Source organism: Euprymna scolopes, chromosome 3 (genome assembly GCF_053919585.1).
Source record: "Euprymna scolopes isolate OS-2025 chromosome 3, ASM5391958v1, whole genome shotgun sequence".
Lineage (NCBI taxonomy): Eukaryota > Metazoa > Mollusca > Cephalopoda > Sepiida > Sepiolidae > Euprymna > Euprymna scolopes.
In genome coordinates, this window is record NC_136484.1 from 1,118,626 (window position 1) to 1,140,751 (window position 22,126).

Sequence of the window (22,126 nt, forward strand, 5' to 3'; positions counted from 1 at the left end):
CCGGGGCCAAACCAGACGCCGAGTAGCTTGCATGGCCCATCAGTCCAACCAAAGGGTCCCTGAAGGGGCATACCCCTCCAGGCACCGATACGTAAGCCAATAGACTTAACGTAGTTAATTATGGCCCCTGTGACCTTGGCATACCGACTTGTTTCTATGTCAACGACTCTAATCTCGGCACTGCTCGTTACAAGCACAGTCACGTCGTCAGCATAGGCGGTATACTTTACCGGGGTAGAGCCACCTGGCAAAGTAATCCCGCGAAGGACCGGATTCACCCGAAGCTGGCGCAAATATGGCTCAAGCGCCAGCACATATAACATTGGGGATAACGGACAACCTTGACGGATCGATCTTGTTAACATGAAGGGTTTCGACCTCACCCCATTCACTTCTACCATAGCACCAGGGTTGGCATACAAGAGGCAAATCCAAGAGCGAAACTGGGGACCAAACCCAGCCGAGCGAAGAACAGCCTCTAGGTAACGATGGTCTACTCTGTCGAATGCTTTGGACTGATCTAAGTTGATCAGCGCGACTTCTGTGTCGACTTTTTCTACGATCAAGCGCATCGTGTGCAAATTGTCTTGAATCGTCCGACCCTTAACAGAACAAGTCTGTTCGGGACTTATTAGACGGTGTAAGACAATCTGCAGACGATTTGCTAAGATCTTGGCCAAAATCTTTAACTCTGTGTTTAACATCGTTAAGGGCCGGAAATTACCTATCCCATCCCCTCCATTTTTATCTTTGCGTAACAATTTAATGATCCCCCTGGTAAAGTACTGAGGTATGCACCCGTTCCTAAACCAGGAGTTAAAAAGTACGGTCAGCAAAGGGATAAAAATGGGCGACAGCCTCAAATACACCTCGTAGGGCAGACCATCTATCCCAGGGGTCCTGTCTAGCCCGACCTGTTTCAAGGCCTCAATGACTTCTTCCTCTTTTATGCTACCTTCACACCTAGCTGCTTCGGTCGCCTCCAGGCGAGAAAAGTCGGCTAAATAGGTGTCAAACTGTTCAATAGTCAGACCGGGCTCCTTGGTAAAAAGTTCCTGAAAATGAGTCCGAAAACCCTCCAAGATTCCGTCGTTTGAAGTTACGGTTCGTCCGTCCGGCAATGTGACACTGGCGATGTGTCGATCTGCAGAACGTCGAAACTCCTCCGCACGCAATGACGCGGCCATGTTTGTTGCCTCGTTTGGCGCTCTTTTTAATCTAGCCCTAACTAATACTCCCTGGTCCTCCCTGTTATCCAAGGAGTCCAGTTCAGCCTTAACTACAGTATAGCTAGCACTATCCCCCTCCTCCACCGCCCTTTCTAATCTATCTTCTAGCGCCGCTTTCGCTGCTCTAGAACTACGTTTGAGCCGGCGACTAAAATCAGCAGCGAAGGACCTAATGACTTTTTTAAGGTTGCCCCACCACTTATTCCCGATGATAGCCCCCGTCAATTCCCTCTGTATTGTTAGTAGAAGCTGTTCCCGGAAGTCCTTCACATCGAACAACGACGTGTTGAACTTCCAGTAACTAGCCATCCTAGGTTTAACACTATCTAAGTTTACTCGAACCCGGACAAGCCTGTGGTCCGAATAAACTATACTATGAAAACTTGGACAGTCTAAAAGCCCTAAGTCGACTCTCCTAACTAAGAACCGATCGATGTAACTCGAAAGTTGCACCGAATCGGAGCCGCGTCTACCTGTCCAAGTCCATGCTAAATCCCCGGGTTTTTCGTTCCGAAATTTATCGACAAGATCAAACTTGTCGACAAAGTCTCGAAACGCTTTAGCATCCCGGTTCTGATTAGTATCCCTTCTGGTATTAACCCCGCGATCTAATTCGGGATCCAGGACCGCGTTCCAGTCTCCCGCTAAAACTAACCGTCGAGACGAATTCATGAAAGGCTCGATTCGCCGAAAAAAGGAAACTAGCTCAGCATGGTTATTGGGCGCATAAACCCCAATAAAACGAAATGCCACATCCTTTACGGTAACATCTAGAACGAGTAATCTTCCCTCTGGATCTGCATAAATAGGGTCACACGACGCATCAAGAGTGCGCTTAACTAGCCAAGTAACCCCCCTTGCATGGGTATCATAATGTGCTGAATAGAGCTGAAAGTCTCTAAGGAGCACACCCTGATAATCACTAGGAATGAAGTGAGTTTCCTGTATACAACAAATATCCACACCAAGGCGTTGAAGGTCGCGTGCAACTCGAAGTTTACGAGAGGCGTCCCTCAACCCTCGGACATTTAAACTAGCTAATCTTAAGGAAGCCATCTTGAGTTACTTAGGGTTGAGAAACCTAATCAAACATAGACGGTGTCAAGACACCGACAGCTGTCCCCAATGATCCAGTGGTCATCTCAGTGGTGATAGACCCGTCAGGGGACAGACCGCCGATGTCTAGGGGGAAGGTTAGTTTAACTGCCCTATAAAGTGAAGGATGGAGTTTGATGGGGACCCGTCCAACACATCGTTTTCTAATTTCAATTAATTCGGTGTCGTTGAAATAGGCTGCTGGAGGATAAAGGTTGAAAGCAGAGTTTGCTTCCTCCAGCATAGTCCATAGTCCTTTGGCCTCCTCGCGTTTCCTGACAACTGTTAGTATGTGGTTTGTTTTAAAATTTTCAGGGTTAGTAATGTCTTTTTTTTGGTATGATTTGAAAGCGAGGAGGTTTCTGTAATCTTTCCTGCTATGGGACTTCATTATGGTCTCTACTTCTGCCGTTATTTTGCACACATCTTTCCCATTAAAGAAGGGTTGTTGTTTTTTTTTTCTTGATTCAGCCTCTACAGAGGGGCTTCTATGTCTTTTCTTATCTGAGGGGGGAGGAGGGGGCATGTCTGTTTTCATTGGAGAAGGGGGAGGGGTGTTCTTGGGCGTGTTGTTTGGCGAGCAGAATGGTGACGGTTTGGGGGTCTTTTTGGAGGGAGAACCTAGAGATGTCATTTTGGTGTCTCTATGGGGCAGAGGAGCTTTAGTAAGAGGGGGGGCTTTGCGAGGGATTTGCTTTTCTTTTGAGGTCGGTTTTTCAGGGAAAAGGGATTCAGGGAACTCTTTCTCCTCCGATTTTCTCCTTTTCTCATCAAGAGTTTCTTTTAGTTTCAGTAGGGTTTTGTATTTATTGCCCCCTGGGTCTTTACTTGTTCTTATTTCAATTTTCTCTTCTTTAGAGAGGGACTTAGCATAAGTCTTGGGTGGGGATTTTTTTGAAAGAGGGATGAGTGTCCAATTGTCCTTCTTTTTGGGGGATTGTTTTTCTGAATTAAAAGTCTTTTCAAACTCCTCAGGTGTTATTTCATTTTTCTCTTCTGCTGGTGTCTGGGAATTGTCCTTAGGTTCTACATAACCTATTTTTCGTTCATTTGTAGGGATAATTTTTACAGCTGGCTTCCTTTTGGGGCATGTGTAAGTGAGATGGCCGACTTCCCCACATATCCAACATGCTGGTCTTCTGCCTGCGACCACGATTGGCAGCTTCTCTACTCCAGCCTCCAGGTAGTAAGGTATGCGTAGAAATGCTTCTGCATTAAGCAGAATGTCGAAAGTCCATACTCCATTATAATGGTCTTCTTCTATTCCGGTGATGTCCCCAAACTTAAGTAAGAAAGCGGCTAGGTATTCCCCGGGGACAGCACCAGGAACTTCAAAAATGGACACTGTAGTTCTTCGCCTTCCTAGGTATTCCATTCTCAGAACGTACTCGGTGGTAATAATTTCTTTTTTTGTCATTGCTATGCATTCTTCTTCCGTCTTAAAAAGAGCTGCCCATGTGTTATATCCTTTGCATTTTGTGATCCGCTCAGCTCTTAAACCTGCTGATGAAATTAATTTGGTGACAACATCTTTCGTTGATCTAATTAGTTTTTTTGTTTTACGGTCTATTACAAATAGAGAAATAGTCCTCTTAGCAAATTCTTGTAACCGCGGTTGTTCCAACTTTATACCCGTTTCAGTCGTAAATTCCACACATTTCTTTGCGTCTTCGACAAATTTAACGACGTCGATTTTTACTTTTGGTGGTTTTGTCCATCCACCTAATGCCTCATCTTCCTTCACCTCAACCGTCGGCACACAGCTGGCAGCTGCCATGGCCGGCGTATAACAAGAGGAGAGAAAGATAACAGTCCAAAAAAAAAAGTAAAAAAAAAGAAAAAAAAAGAATCCGGTAATTGAAAAAGTGGTGCCGGGGGAAGAAGAAGATAAGCAATAACAAATTTAACAAGGTGATAACAAAATAGTAACAATATAACGTGCAGAATAACAATATACGAACCAACAAATTTTGAGCGATAAAGACGTAGTCAGACAAAGACTAAAGTTACTTCTCATGAAAGAGGAGAACTATTTATGGCATAATGGGAGATTCCATTGTGCACACATGGGCCAGTCTATTCCTTGGATTGTGATTGGCTGAATCACCTGATTGGATATGCTTGTACATAAATACAAGCCCTCAGTCCAGCTCAATCTGATGTCTGTCTTATGCATGAGCTGAACCCTTGGTAAGTGTTGCTGCTATTATTATTATTGTTGTTGTTGTTGTGTGTTATTGACTAACACAGTTCTTTTGATTATTCTACAATTGTGTGTAAGTCTCTCGGCTGTCGAAGGAATTGCAACGGTTTTCAGTTACTGAGAGACAGTTTGGTGAAGAGTTGTTCCAACCAGGCTATTTCCGAGATGCTGGTCTAGTCCAGTAAGATTTGTTTCAACGTTTCATATAGGGTGTCACTGACATCATCCACTTCTTCCGCTATGTCAGTAGGTAGTGCTTCTACTATGTAGAAATACTTTGTGACTGAGGAAGAGATTCTTTGGTTTGCAAAATTGCTTCAGTTTGAATAAATCAAATACTCGGTATATGAGCGTTATATGGAGGCATGCAAAAAGAAATTTGGCTTTCCAGGGTCGTGGGATCAGGTTTGTTTTCAGCCCTGGTGAGTAGTGGAAAAAGAAAGAAAAAAATATTCCAAAAAATACAGTTCGTGATAAAAAAAATGTTGTAAAGAAGAGAAAACAATATATTTCTAAAAACATGTCTATTTTTTTTTTTTTTTTTTTTTACACGTGTAAATACTTCTTGTTCTTTTTTTGAAAAATGATATGAACTGCAACGGAAAAAGTTATTTCTTTGTTTCGTGTTCTGCTTTGCTCACCATGACTGGTGAAAAAACATGGCGGATGACAGAATAATTGCACATATGGATTTAAAGCAGAGAAGGTGGGTGCTGCTGAGTGATGTGACGAAAAGCATATTTCTCTTTCTTTTTTTTATAGACTCTTATTTTTAGTTGTAAACTGCAGTGTCTCGTTTACAACAATAAAAACGTTTTATTTGTTTAAAACATAAAATGTTGGTAGGTCAGTTTTTGTTGTAGTATTCCAGTGATCATCAGTTGGTCATCAATTTTTAGAGGATGGAGTCACTCTCTATTGTTAAGTAAAAGAATAAAGGAGATGGTCGCATGGTCCGCTTAGCCAAGAAATGAGAACACATAATTTCTCCGACATTATATTTACAACCAATGTACATTTATTTATAGAATGGATACAAGTGCAATGTTAAACAGTTCATGTCTAAGATGTATAAGTAAACATTACCTGCATGTTTGCTTCAAGAGTCTTTAGTGAGAGTTCAAATGTCTGTTGTGCAAATGCAAAACAGGGGTGTAATTTGATGTGAGAAAAGAGGAATAGAGAAGGAAATAAATCTGGAAGTGAGGTGTTATGCACCCTTGTAGCAAAGAATAATATTACCAGGGTTAAAGGGCGATAATTGTGTAGTACTTACCAACACAACAAACGCCCTCATGTTTGTGCCTTGTATAGGCATGCGAGACAACAAAACTTGGGGTTTTATAAGCGGAAGTCTCGAGGTTGTCAGGAATCTACAGGCGCATGTGCAAGAGAAGGGACTGAGATAGTGGTATAAAGGCAGGTCGAGTGAGAAGGTTGTTGTTGTTGTTGTCATTGGACGTTACAGTGACGCGTGCGTTAGCAGGTGATTAAGAGGCGGTTTATTTTTGTGTGTCAAGTCGCGCACCTCGGTGAAGGTCATATAAATCGTTCACCTCGGTGAAGGTGAAGGTCATAAGCTATTTCGGCGATTTCATTTTGTCTCTTTTCCTGGAAAACTATGGCTGGGGCAAAGTTTGATTTAAAACTGATACCCGAATTCGACGGATCCACTTCTGCTGTCGACTGGGTCGAAAGGGTTGAGCTGACCTGCAACCTCTGTGAAGTAAAGGGGGTGCATACCGTGATTCCCCTGAGATTGGCTGGAGGCGCCCTGAGTGTATATCAGCAACTTAGTGCCGTGGATAAGGCTGATGTTACCTCTATAAAAAATGCTTTATACAAGGCATTTGCCATGGATCCCTGCACGGCCTACGAAACATTTGCCTCTAGGAAGCTCATGCCAGGAGAAACCGTGGACGTCTTCTTCGCGGAGCTGAAGAAACTTTAGTTCTATTTGGCAATGGAGTGTCAGAGCAAACACTGGCGTATGCGTTTGTGGCCAGCCTTCCCACCCATGTTAAGCAAATGTTGAGGGCTTCCACCAGCATATCTGTAACGCCCATGGAACATTTGTTAGAACGCGCTCGAGCCATTATGAGAGATGAGGAGGACCTGAGGGAACCGGTTGTAATGATGGCGCAGGCAGCCAAGACTAATGCTGAAAAGAGTCCCAGTTTGAGACCCACGACCAATGGGAGATGTTTCTGCTGTGGCCAGCGAGGTCATATCGCAAGAAATTGTACTAACAAGGGGCGGGGGCGCCCACACTGTTTCCAATGTGGTAGCTATGGACATTTATCCCAAAATTGTGTGGGAAATGCATCAGGGGGCAGAACGTCAGCACCCCCCTGTTCCCCGGACAAGATTTAATTGAGGCGCAACCGACAATAAATGTGCTTTTTTCAGCTCTTCTCGACTCCGGGTGCTCACACACCATCATGAATGCCAAGTTGTGTCGAAACTGGACAAAGCAGAACATCAAAGTAACCACAATAGGTGGCAATAAGCAAGCTTGCTGTGGAGCCGTCAAAGTCCACACAGACTCAGGTGTGGCCGCAAACCTCGGTGAAGGTCATATAAATCGTTCACCTCGGTGAAGGTGCGCGACTTGACACACAAAAATAAACTGCCTCTTAATCACCTGTTAACGCACGCGTCACTGTAACGTCCAATGACAACAACAACAACAACCTTCTCACTCGACCTGCCTTTATACCACTATCTCAATCCCTTCTCTTGCGCATGCGCCTGTAGATTCCTGACAACCTCGAGACTTCCACTTATAAAAACCCAAGTTTTGTTGTCGCGCATGCTTATACAAGGCACAAACACGAGGGCGTTTGTTGTGTTGGTAAGTACTACACTCCCCCCTGATCTGATGATCACATAGAGTGCATTCCGGGGGGTGGCCTCTTAATTCTTTCGCTTCTGCGAAGGGTGGTATTTACACTCTCGGATTCAGGTTCTGGTTCTGGTTCTGGGTGTGGTTCTGGTTCTGGTTCTGATCCTGCCTGATCAGACAGACTACAACTACCACTCTCTTGCTCGGTGACCTCACTCATTAGCAGCTCATCATCTGATGATTCATCGCTCTCTGTAATTGTGGGATGTACTTCACTAGCCAGGCGAAGATCGCGTATATGGCGTGGGGTTCCATCAACAAGGACCGACTGCTAGCTGACCACTCCACATATTCGTCCTCGCATTGTGATAAACTTAGTCACAAGTTTGTGTTTGTGTGTTTGCTTGCGTGTGAAACTTGATTCCCATACGTGCCATCAATTTTGTGTTTTGTCAGGTTAGAATAAAACATAATTAATACGAATGAGGTCTTAGCTATTACTATAACAATGATAACTAACAATATATTATTTAATTTATAAATCATGTTAATAAACAGTAATGATGACTAACAATATATTATTTAATTTATAAATCATGTTAATAAACAGTAATGATAACTAACAATATATTATTTAATTTATAAATCATGTTAATAAACAGTAATGATAATTAACAATGTATTATTTAATTAATAAATCATGTTAATAAACAGTAATGATAACTAACAATATATTATTTTATTTATAAATCATTTTAATAAACAGTAATGATAACTAACAATATATTATTTAATTTATGAATCATGTTAATAAACAGTAATGATAACTAACAATATATTATTTAATTTATAAATCATGTTAATAAACAGTAATGATAACTAACAATATATTATTTAATTTATAAATCATGTTAATAAACAGTAATGATAACTAACAATATATTATTTAATTTATAAATCATGTTACTAAACAGTAATGATAACTAACAATATATTATTTAATTTATAAATCATGTTACTAAACAGTAATGATAACTAACAATATATTATTTAATCTATAAATCATGTTAATAAACAGTAATGATAACTAACAATATATCATTTAATTTATAAATCATGTTACTAAACAGTAATGATAACTAACAATATATTATTTAATTTATAAATCATGTTACTAAACAGTAATGATAACTAACAATATATTATTTAATTTATAAATCATGTTACTAAATAGTAATGATAACTAACAATATATTATTTAATTTATAAATCATGTTACTAAACAGTAATGATAACTAACAATATAATATTTAATTTATAAATCATGTTAATAAACAGTAATGATAACTAACAATATATTATTTAATTTATAAATCATGTTACTAAACAGTAATGATAACTAACAATATATTATTTAATTTATAAATCATGTTACTAAACAGTAATGATAACTAACAATACATTATTTAATTTATAAATCATGTTACTAAACAGTAATGATAACTAACAATATATTATTTAATTTATAAATCATGTTAATAAACAGTAATGATAACTAACAATATATTATTTAATTTATAAATCATGTTACTAAACAGTAATGATAACTAACAATATAATATTTAATTTATAAATCATGCTAATAAACAGTAATGATAACTAACAATATATTATTTAATTTATGAATCATGTTAATAAACAGTAATGATAACTAACAATATATTATTTAATTTATAAATCATGTTACTAAACAGTAATGATAACTAACAATATATTATTTAATTTATAAATCATGTTACTAAACAGTAATGATAACTAACAATATATTATTTAATTTATAAATTATGTTAATAAACAGTAATGATAACTAACAATATATTATTTAATTTATAAATCATGTTACTAAACAGTAATGATAACTAACAATATATTATTTAATTTATAAATCATGTTACTAAACAGTAATGATAACTACCAATATATTATTTAATTTATAAATCATGTTAATAAACAGTCATGATAACTAACAATATATTATTTAATTTATAAATCATGTTACTAAACAGTAATGATAACTAACAATATATTATTTAATTTATAAATCATTTTACTAAACAGTAATGATAACTAACAATATATTATTTAATTTATAAATCATGTTAATAAACAGTAATGATAACTAACAATATATTATTTAATTTATAAATCATGTTACTAAACAGTAATGATAACTAACAATATATTATTTAATTGATAAATCATGTTAATAAACAGTAATGATAACTAACAATATATTATTTAATTTATGAATCATGTTACTAAACAGTAATGATAACTAACAATATATTGTTTAATTTATAAATCATGTTACTAAACAGTAATGATAACTAACAATATATTATTTAATTGATAAATCATGTTAATAAACAGTAATGATAACTAACAATATATTATTTAATTTATAAATCATGTTACTAAACAGTAATGATAACTAACAATATATTATTTAATTTATAAATCATGTTACTAAACAGTAATGATAACTAACAATATATTATTTAATTGATAAATCATGTTAATACACAGTAATGATAACTAACAATATATTATTTAATTTATAAATCATGTTAATAAACAGTAATGATAACTAACAATATATTATTTAATTTATAAATCATGTTAATAAACAGTAATGATAACTAACAATATATTATTTAATTTATAAATCATGTTAATAAACAGTAATGATAACTAACAATATATTACTTAATTTATAAATCATGTTACTAAACAGTAATGATAACTAACAATATATTATTTAATTTATAAATCATGTTAATAAACAGTAATGATAATTAACAATATATTATTTAATTTATAAATCATGTTAATAAACAGTAATGATAACTAACAATATATTATTTAATTTATAAATCATGTTAATAAACAGTAATGATAACTAACAATATATTATTTAATTTATAAATCATGTTAATAAACAGTAATGATAATTAACAATGTATTATTTAATTTATAAATCATGTTAATAAACAGTAATGATAACTAACAATATATTATTTAATTTATAAATCATTTTAATAAACAGTAATGATAACTAACAATATATTATTTAATTTATGAATCATGTTAATAAACAGTAATGATAACTAACAATATATTATTTAATTTATAAATCATGTTAATAAACAGTAATGATAACTAACAATATATTATTTTATTTATAAATCATGTTAATAAACAGTAATGATAACTAACAATATATTATTTAATTTATAAATCATGTTAATAAACAGTAATGATAACTAACAATATATTATTTAATTTATAAATCATGTTACTAAACAGTAATGATAACTAACAATATATTATTTAATTTATAAATCATGTTAATAAACAGTAATGATAACTAACAATATATTATTTAATTTATAAATCATGTTAATAAACAGTAATGATAACTAACAATATATTATTTAATTTATAAATCATGTTAATAAACAGTAATGATAACTAACAATATATTATTTAATTTATAAATCATGTTACTACACAGTAATGATAACTAACAATATATTATTTAATTTAGAAATCATGTTAATAAACAGTAATGATAACTAACAATATATTATTTAATTTATGAATCATGTTAATAAACAGTAATGATAACTAACAATATATTATTTAATTTATAAATCATGTTACTAAACAGTAATGATAACTAACAATATATTTTTTTATTTATAAATCATGTTCCTAAACAGTAATGATAACTAACAATATATTGTTTAATTTATAAATCATGTTAATAAACAGTAATGATAACTAACAATATATTATTTAATTTATAAATCATGTTAATAAACAGTAATGATAACTAACAATATATTATTTTATTTATAAATCATATTAATAAACAATAAACAACAAATTTATACATTTTTAAAAGAATTAGAATAAAACATAATAAATACGAATGAGGTCTTAGCTATTACTATAACAATGATAACTAACAATATATTATTTAATTTATAAATCATGTTAATAAACAGTAATGATGACTAACAATATATTATTTAATTTATAAATCATGTTAATAAACAGTAATGATAACTAACAATATATTATTTAATTTATAAATCATGTTAATAAACAGTAATGATAATTAACAATGTATTATTTAATTAATAAATCATGTTAATAAACAGTAATGATAACTAACAATATATTATTTTATTTATAAATCATTTTAATAAACAGTAATGATAACTAACAATATATTATTTAATTTATGAATCATGTTAATAAACAGTAATGATAACTAACAATATATTATTTAATTTATAAATCATGTTAATAAACAGTAATGATAACTAACAATATATTATTTAATTTATAAATCATGTTAATAAACAGTAATGATAACTAACAATATATTATTTAATTTATAAATCATGTTACTAAACAGTAATGATAAGTAACAAAATATTATTTAATTTATAAATCATGTTAATAAACAGTAATGATAACTAACAATATATTATTTAATTTATAAATCATGTTACTAAACAGTAATGATAACAAACAATATATTATTTAATTTATAAATCATGTTACTAAACAGTAATGATAACTAACAATATATTATTTAATCTATAAATCATGTTAATAAACAGTAATGATAACTAACAATGTATCATTTAATTTATAAATCATGTTACTAAACAGTAATGATAACTAACAATATATTATTTAATTTATAAATCATGTTACTAAACAGTAATGATAACTAACAATATATTATTTAATTTATAAATCATGTTACTAAACAGTAATGATAACTAACAATATATTATTTAATTTATAAATCATGTTAATAAACAGTAATGATAACTAACAATATATTATTTAATTTATAAATCATGTTAATAAACAGTAATGATAACTAACAATATATTATTTAATTTATAAATCATGTTACTAAACAGTAATGATAACTAACAATATATTATTTAATTTATAAATCATGTTACTAAACAGTAATGATAACTAACAATACATTATTTAATTTATAAATCATGTTACTAAACAGTAATGATAACTAACAATATAGTATTTAATTTATAAATCATGTTAATAAACAGTAATGATAACTAACAATATATTATTTAATTTATAAATCATGTTACTAAACAGTAATGATAACTAAAAATATAATATTTAATTTATAAATCATGCTAATAAACAGTAATGATAACTAACAATATATTATTTAATTTATGAATCATGTTAATAAACAGTAATGATAACTAACAATATATTATTTAATTTATAAATCATGTTACTAAACAGTAATGATAACTAACAATATATTATTTAATTTATAAATCATGTTACTAAACAGTAATGATAACTAACAATATATTATTTAATTTATAAATCATGTTAATAAACAGTAATGATAACTAACAATATATTATTTAATTTATAAATCATGTTACTAAACAGTAATGATAACTAACAATATATTATTTAATTTATAAATCATGTTACTAAACAGTAATGATAACTAACAATATATTATTTAATTTATAAATCATGTTAATAAACAGTCATGATAACTAACAATATATTATTTAATTTATAAATCATGTTACTAAACAGTAATGATAACTAACAATATATTATTTAATTTATAAATCATGTTACTAAACAGTAATGATAACTAACAATATATTATTTAATTTATAAATCATGTTAATAAACAGTAATGATAACTAACAATATATTATTTAATTTATAAATCATGTTAATAAACAGTAATGATAACTAACAATATATTATTTAATTGATAAATCATGTTAATAAACAGTAATGATAACTAACAATATATTATTTAATTTATAAATCATGTTACTAAACAGTAATGATAACTAACAATATATTGTTTAATTTATAAATCATGTTACTAAACAGTAATGATAACTAACAATATATTATTTAATTGATAAATCATGTTAATAAACAGTAATGATAACTAACAATATATTATTTAATTTATAAATCATGTTACTAAACAGTAATGATAACTAACAATATATTATTTAATTTATAAATCATGTTAATAAACAGTAATGATAACTAACAATATATTATTTAATTGATAAATCATGTTAATAAACAGTAATGATAACTAACAATATATTATTTAATTTATAAATCATGTTAATAAACAGTAATGATAACTAACAATATATTATTTAATTTATAAATCATGTTAATAAACAGTAATGATAACTAACAATATATTATTTAATTTATAAATCATGTTAATAAACAGTAATGATAACTAACAATATATTACTTAATTTATAAATCATGTTACTAAACAGTAATGATAACTAACAATATATTATTTAATTTATAAATCATGTTAATAAACAGTAATGATAATTAACAATATATTATTTAATTTATAAATCATGTTAATAAACAGTAATGATAACTAACAATATATTATTTAATTTATAAATCATGTTAATAAACAGTAATGATAACTAACAATATATTATTTAATTTATAAATCATGTTAATAAACAGTAATGATAATTAACAATGTATTATTTAATTTATAAATCATGTTAATAAACAGTAATGATAACTAACAATATATTATTTAATTTATAAATCATTTTAATAAACAGTAATGATAACTAACAATATATTATTTAATTTATGAATCATGTTAATAAACAGTAATGATAACTAACAATATATTATTTAATTTATAAATCATGTTAATAAACAGTAATGATAACTAACAATATATTATTTTATTTATAAATCATGTTAATAAACAGTAATGATAACTAACAATATATTATTTAATTTATAAATCATGTTAATAAACAGTAATGATAACTAACAATATATTATTTAATTTATAAATCATGTTACTAAACAGTAATAATAACTAACAATATATTATTTAATTTATAAATCATGTTAATAAACAGTAATGATAACTAACAATATATTATTTAATTTATAAATCATGTTAATAAACAGTAATGATAACTAACAATATATTATTTAATTTATAAATCATGTTAATAAACAGTAATGATAACTAACAATATATTATTTAATTTATAAATCATGTTACTACACAGTAATGATAACTAACAATATATTATTTAATTTAGAAATCATGTTAATAAACAGTAATGATAACTAACAATATATTATTTAATTTATGAATCATGTTAATAAACAGTAATGATAACTAACAATATATTATTTAATTTATAAATCATGTTACTAAACAGTAATGATAACTAACAATATATTTTTTTTATTTATAAATCATGTTACTAAACAGTAATGATAACTAACAATATATTGTTTAATTTATAAATCATGTTAATAAACAGTAATGATAACTAACAATATATTATTTAATTTATAAATCATGTTAATAAACAGTAATGATAACTAACAATATATTATTTAATTTATAAATCATGTTACTAAACAGTAATGATAACTAACAATATATTATTTAATTTATAAATCATGTTAATAAACAGTAATGATAACTAACAATATATTATTTAATTTATAAATCATGTTACTAAACAATAATGATAACTAACAATATATTATTTAATTGAAAAATCATGTTAATAAACAGTAATGATAACTAACAATATATTATTTAATTTATGAATCATGTTACTAAACAGTAATGATAACTAACAATATATTATTTAATTTATAAATCATGTTACTAAACAGTAATGATAACTAACAATATATTATTTAATTTATGAATCATGTTAATAAACAGTAATGATAACTAACAATATATTATTTAATTGATAAATCATGTTAATAAACAGTAATGATAACTAACAAAATATTATTTAATTTATAAATCATGTTAATAAACAGTAATGATAATTAACAATATATTATTTAATTTATAAATCATGTTAATAAACAGTAATGATAACTAACAATATATTACTTAATTTATAAATCATGTTACTAAACAGTAATGATAACTAACAATATATCATTTAATTTATAAATCATGTTAATCAACAGTAATGATAATTAACAATATATTATTTAATTTATAAATCATGTTAATAAACAGTAATGATAACTAACAATATATTATTTAATTTATAAATCATGTTAATAAACAGTAATGATAATTAACAATGTATTATTTAATTTATAAATCATGTTAATAAACAGTAATGATAACTAACAATATATTATTTTATTTATAAATCATTTTAATAAACAGTAATGATAACTAACAATATATTATTTAATTTATAAATCATGTTAATAAACAGTAATGATAACTAACAATATATTATTTAATTTATAAATCATGTTACTAAACAGTAATAATAACTAACAATATATTATTTAATTTATAAATCATGTTAATAAACAGTAATGATAACTAACAATATATTATTTAATTTATAAATCATGTTAATAAACAGTAATGATAACTAACAATATATTATTTAATTTATAAATCATGTTAATAAACAGTAATGATAACTAACAATATATTATTTAATTTATAAATCATGTTACTACACAGTAATGATAACTAACAATATATTATTTAATTTAGAAATCATGTTAATAAACAGTAATGATAACTAACAATATATTATTTAATTTATGAATCATGTTAATAAACAGTAATGATAACTAACAATATATTATTTAATTTATAAATCATGTTACTAAACAGTAATGATAACTAACAATATATTTTTTTTATTTATAAATCATGTTACTAAACAGTAATGATAACTAACAATATATTGTTTAATTTATAAATCATGTTAATAAACAGTAATGATAACTAACAATATATTATTTAATTTATAAATCATGTTAATAAACAGTAATGATAACTAACAATATATTATTTAATTTATAAATCATGTTACTAAACAGTAATGATAAGTAACAAAATATTATTTAATTTATAAATCATGTTAATAAACAGTAATGATAACTAACAATATATTATTTAATTTATAAATCATGTTACTAAACAGTAATGATAACAAACAATATATTATTTAATTTATAAATCATGTTACTAAACAGTAATGATAACTAACAATATATTATTTAATCTATAAATCATGTTAATAAACAGTAATGATAACTAACAATGTATCATTTAATTTATAAATCATGTTACTAAACAGTAATGATAACTAACAATATATTATTTAATTTATAAATCATGTTACTAAACAGTAATGATAACTAACAATATATTATTTAATTTATAAATCATGTTACTAAACAGTAATGATAACTAACAATATATTATTTAATTTATAAATCATGTTAATAAACAGTAATGATAACTAACAATATATTATTTAATTTATAAATCATGTTAATAAACAGTAATGATAACTAACAATATATTATTTAATTTATAAATCATGTTACTAAACAGTAATGATAACTAACAATATATTATTTAATTTATAAATCATGTTACTAAACAGTAATGATAACTAACAATACATTATTTAATTTATAAATCATGTTACTAAACAGTAATGATAACTAACAATATAGTATTTAATTTATAAATCATGTTAATAAACAGTAATGATAACTAACAATATATTATTTAATTTATAAATCATGTTACTAAACAGTAATGATAACTAAAAATATAATATTTAATTTATAAATCATGCTAATAAACAGTAATGATAACTAACAATATATTATTTAATTTATGAATCATGTTAATAAACAGTAATGATAACTAACAATATATTATTTAATTTATAAATCATGTTACTAAACAGTAATGATAACTAACAATATATTATTTAATTTATAAATCATGTTACTAAACAGTAATGATAACTAACAATATATTATTTAATTTATAAATCATGTTAATAAACAGTAATGATAACTAACAATATATTATTTAATTTATAAATCATGTTACTAAACAGTAATGATAACTAACAATATATTATTTAATTTATAAATCATGTTACTAAACAGTAATGATAACTAACAATATATTATTTAATTTATAAATCATGTTAATAAACAGTCATGATAACTAACAATATATTATTTAATTTATAAATCATGTTACTAAACAGTAATGATAACTAACAATATATTATTTAATTTATAAATCATGTTACTAAACAGTAATGATAACTAACAATATATTATTTAATTTATAAATCATGTTAATAAACAGTAATGATAACTAACAATATATTATTTAATTTATAAATCATGTTAATAAACAGTAATGATAACTAACAATATATTATTTAATTGATAAATCATGTTAATAAACAGTAATGATAACTAACAATATATTATTTAATTTATAAATCATGTTACTAAACAGTAATGATAACTAACAATATATTGTTTAATTTATAAATCATGTTACTAAACAGTAATGATAACTAACAATATATTATTTAATTGATAAATCATGTTAATAAACAGTAATGATAACTAACAATATATTATTTAATTTATAAATCATGTTACTAAACAGTAATGATAACTAACAATATATTATTTAATTTATAAATCATGTTAATAAACAGTAATGATAACTAACAATATATTATTTAATTGATAAATCATGTTAATAAACAGTAATGATAACTAACAATATATTATTTAATTTATAAATCATGTTAATAAACAGTAATGATAACTAACAATATATTATTTAATTTATAAATCATGTTAATAAACAGTAATGATAACTAACAATATATTATTTAATTTATAAATCATGTTAATAAACAGTAATGATAACTAACAATATATTACTTAATTTATAAATCATGTTACTAAACAGTAATGATAACTAACAATATATTATTTAATTTATAAATCATGTTAATAAACAGTAATGATAATTAACAATATATTATTTAATTTATAAATCATGTTAATAAACAGTAATGATAACTAACAATATATTATTTAATTTATAAATCATGTTAATAAACAGTAATGATAACTAACAATATATTATTTAATTTATAAATCATGTTAATAAACAGTAATGATAATTAACAATGTATTATTTAATTTATAAATCATGTTAATAAACAGTAATGATAACTAACAATATATTATTTAATTTATAAATCATTTTAATAAACAGTAATGATAACTAACAATATATTATTTAATTTATGAATCATGTTAATAAACAGTAATGATAACTAACAATATATTATTTAATTTATAAATCATGTTAATAAACAGTAATGATAACTAACAATATATTATTTTATTTATAAATCATGTTAATAAACAGTAATGATAACTAACAATATATTATTTAATTTATAAATCATGTTAATAAACAGTAATGATAACTAACAATATATTATTTAATTTATAAATCATGTTACTAAACAGTAATAATAACTAACAATATATTATTTAATTTATAAATCATGTTAATAAACAGTAATGATAACTAACAATATATTATTTAATTTATAAATCATGTTAATAAACAGTAATGATAACTAACAATATATTATTTAATTTATAAATCATGTTAATAAACAGTAATGATAACTAACAATATATTATTTAATTTATAAATCATGTTACTACACAGTAATGATAACTAACAATATATTATTTAATTTAGAAATCATGTTAATAAACAGTAATGATAACTAACAATATATTATTTAATTTATGAATCATGTTAATAAACAGTAATGATAACTAACAATATATTATTTAATTTATAAATCATGTTACTAAACAGTAATGATAACTAACAATATATTTTTTTTATTTATAAATCATGTTACTAAACAGTAATGATAACTAACAATATATTGTTTAATTTATAAATCATGTTAATAAACAGTAATGATAACTAACAATATATTATTTAATTTATAAATCATGTTAATAAACAGTAATGATAACTAACAATATATTATTTAATTTATAAATCATGTTACTAAACAGTAATGATAACTAACAATATATTATTTAATTTATAAATCATGTTAATAAACAGTAATGATAACTAACAATATATTATTTAATTTATAAATCATGTTACTAAACAATAATGATAACTAACAATATATTATTTAATTGAAAAATCATGTTAATAAACAGTAATGATAACTAACAATATATTAGTTAATTTATGAATCATGTTACTAAACAGTAATGATAACTAACAATATATTATTTAATTTATAAATCATGTTACTAAACAGTAATGATAACTAACAATATATTATTTAATTTATGAATCATGTTAATAAACAGTAATGATAACTAACAATATATTATTTAATTGATAAATCATGTTAATAAACAGTAATGATAACTAACAAAATATTATTTAATTTATAAATCATGTTAATAAACAGTAATGATAACTAACAATATATTATTTAATTTATAAATCATGTTAATAAACAGTAATGATAATTAACAATATATTATTTAATTTATAAATCATGTTAATAAACAGTAATGATAACTAACAATATATTACTTAATTTATAAATCATGTTACTAAACAGTAATGATAACTAACAATATATCATTTAATTTATAAATCATGTTAATCAACAGTAATGATAATTAACAATATATTATTTAATTTATAAATCATGTTAATAAACAGTAATGATAACTAACAATATATTATTTAATTTATAAATCATGTTAATAAACAGTAATGATAATTAACAATGTATTATTTAATTTATAAATCATGTTAATAAACAGTAATGATAACTAACAATATATTATTTTATTTATAAATCATTTTAATAAACAGTAATGATAACTAACAATATATTATTTAATTTATAAATCATGTTAATAAACAGTAATGATAACTAACAATATATTATTTAATTTATAAATCATGTTACTAAACAGTAATAATAACTAACAATATATTATTTAATTTATAAATCATGTTAATAAACAGTAATGATAACTAACAATATATTATTTAATTTATAAATCATGTTAATAAACAGTAATGATAACTAACAATATATTATTTAATTTATAAATCATGTTAATAAACAGTAATGATAACTAACAATATATTATTTAATTTATAAATCATGTTACTACACAGTAATGATAACTAACAATATATTATTTAATTTAGAAATCATGTTAATAAACAGTAATGATAACTAACAATATATTATTTAATTTATGAATCATGTTAATAAACAGTAATGATAACTAACAATATATTATTTAATTTATAAATCATGTTACTAAACAGTAATGATAACTAACAATATATTTTTTTTATTTATAAATCATGTTACTAAACAGTAATGATAACTAACAATATATTGTTTAATTTATAAATCATGTTAATAAACAGTAATGATAACTAACAATATATTATTTAATTTATAAATCATGTTAATAAACAGTAATGATAACTAACAATATATTATTTAATTTATAAATCATGTTACTAAACAGTAATGATAACTAACAATATATCATTTAATTTATAAATCATGTTAATAAACAGTAATGATAATTAACAATATATTATTTAATTTATAAATCATGTTAATAAACAGTAATGATAACTAACAATATATTATTTAATTTATAAATCATGTTAATAAACAGTAATGATAACTAACAATATATTATTTAATTTATAAATCATGTTAATAAACAGTAATGATAACTAACAATATATTATTTAATTTATAAATCATTTTAATAAACAGTAATGATAACTAACAATATATTATTTAATTTATGAATCATGTTAATAAACAGTAATGATAACTAACAATATATTATTTAATTTATAAATCATGTTAATAAACAGTAATGATAACTAACAATATATTATTTAATTTATACATTATGTTACTAAACAGTAATGATAACTAACAATATATTATTTAATTTATAAATCATGTTAATAAACAGTAATGATAACTAACAATATATTATTTAATTACTAAATCATGTTACTAAACAGTAATGATAACTAACAATATATTATTTAATTTATAAATCATGTTAATAAACAGTAATGATAACTAACAATATATTATTTTATTTATAAATCATGTTAATAAACAGTAATGATAACTAACAATATATTATTTAATTTATAAATCATGTTAATAAACAGTAATGATAACTAACAATATATTATTTAATTTATAAATAATGTTACTAAACAGTAATGATAACTAACAATATATTATTTAATTTATAAATCATGTTAATAAACAGTAATGATAACTAACAATATATTATTTAATTTATAAATCATGTTAATAAACAGTAATGATAACTAACAATATATTATTTAATTTATAAATCATGTTAATAAACAGTAATGATAACTAACAATATATTATTTAATTTATAAATCATGTTACTACACAGTAATGATAACTAACAATACATTATTTAATTTATAAATCATGTTACTAAACAGTAATGATAACTAACAATATATTATTTAATTTATAAATCATGTTACTAAACAGTAATGATAACTAACAATATATTATTTAATTTATGAATCATGTTAATAAACAGTAATGATAACTAACAATATATTATTTAATTTATAAATCATGTTACTACACAGTAATGATAACTAACAATATA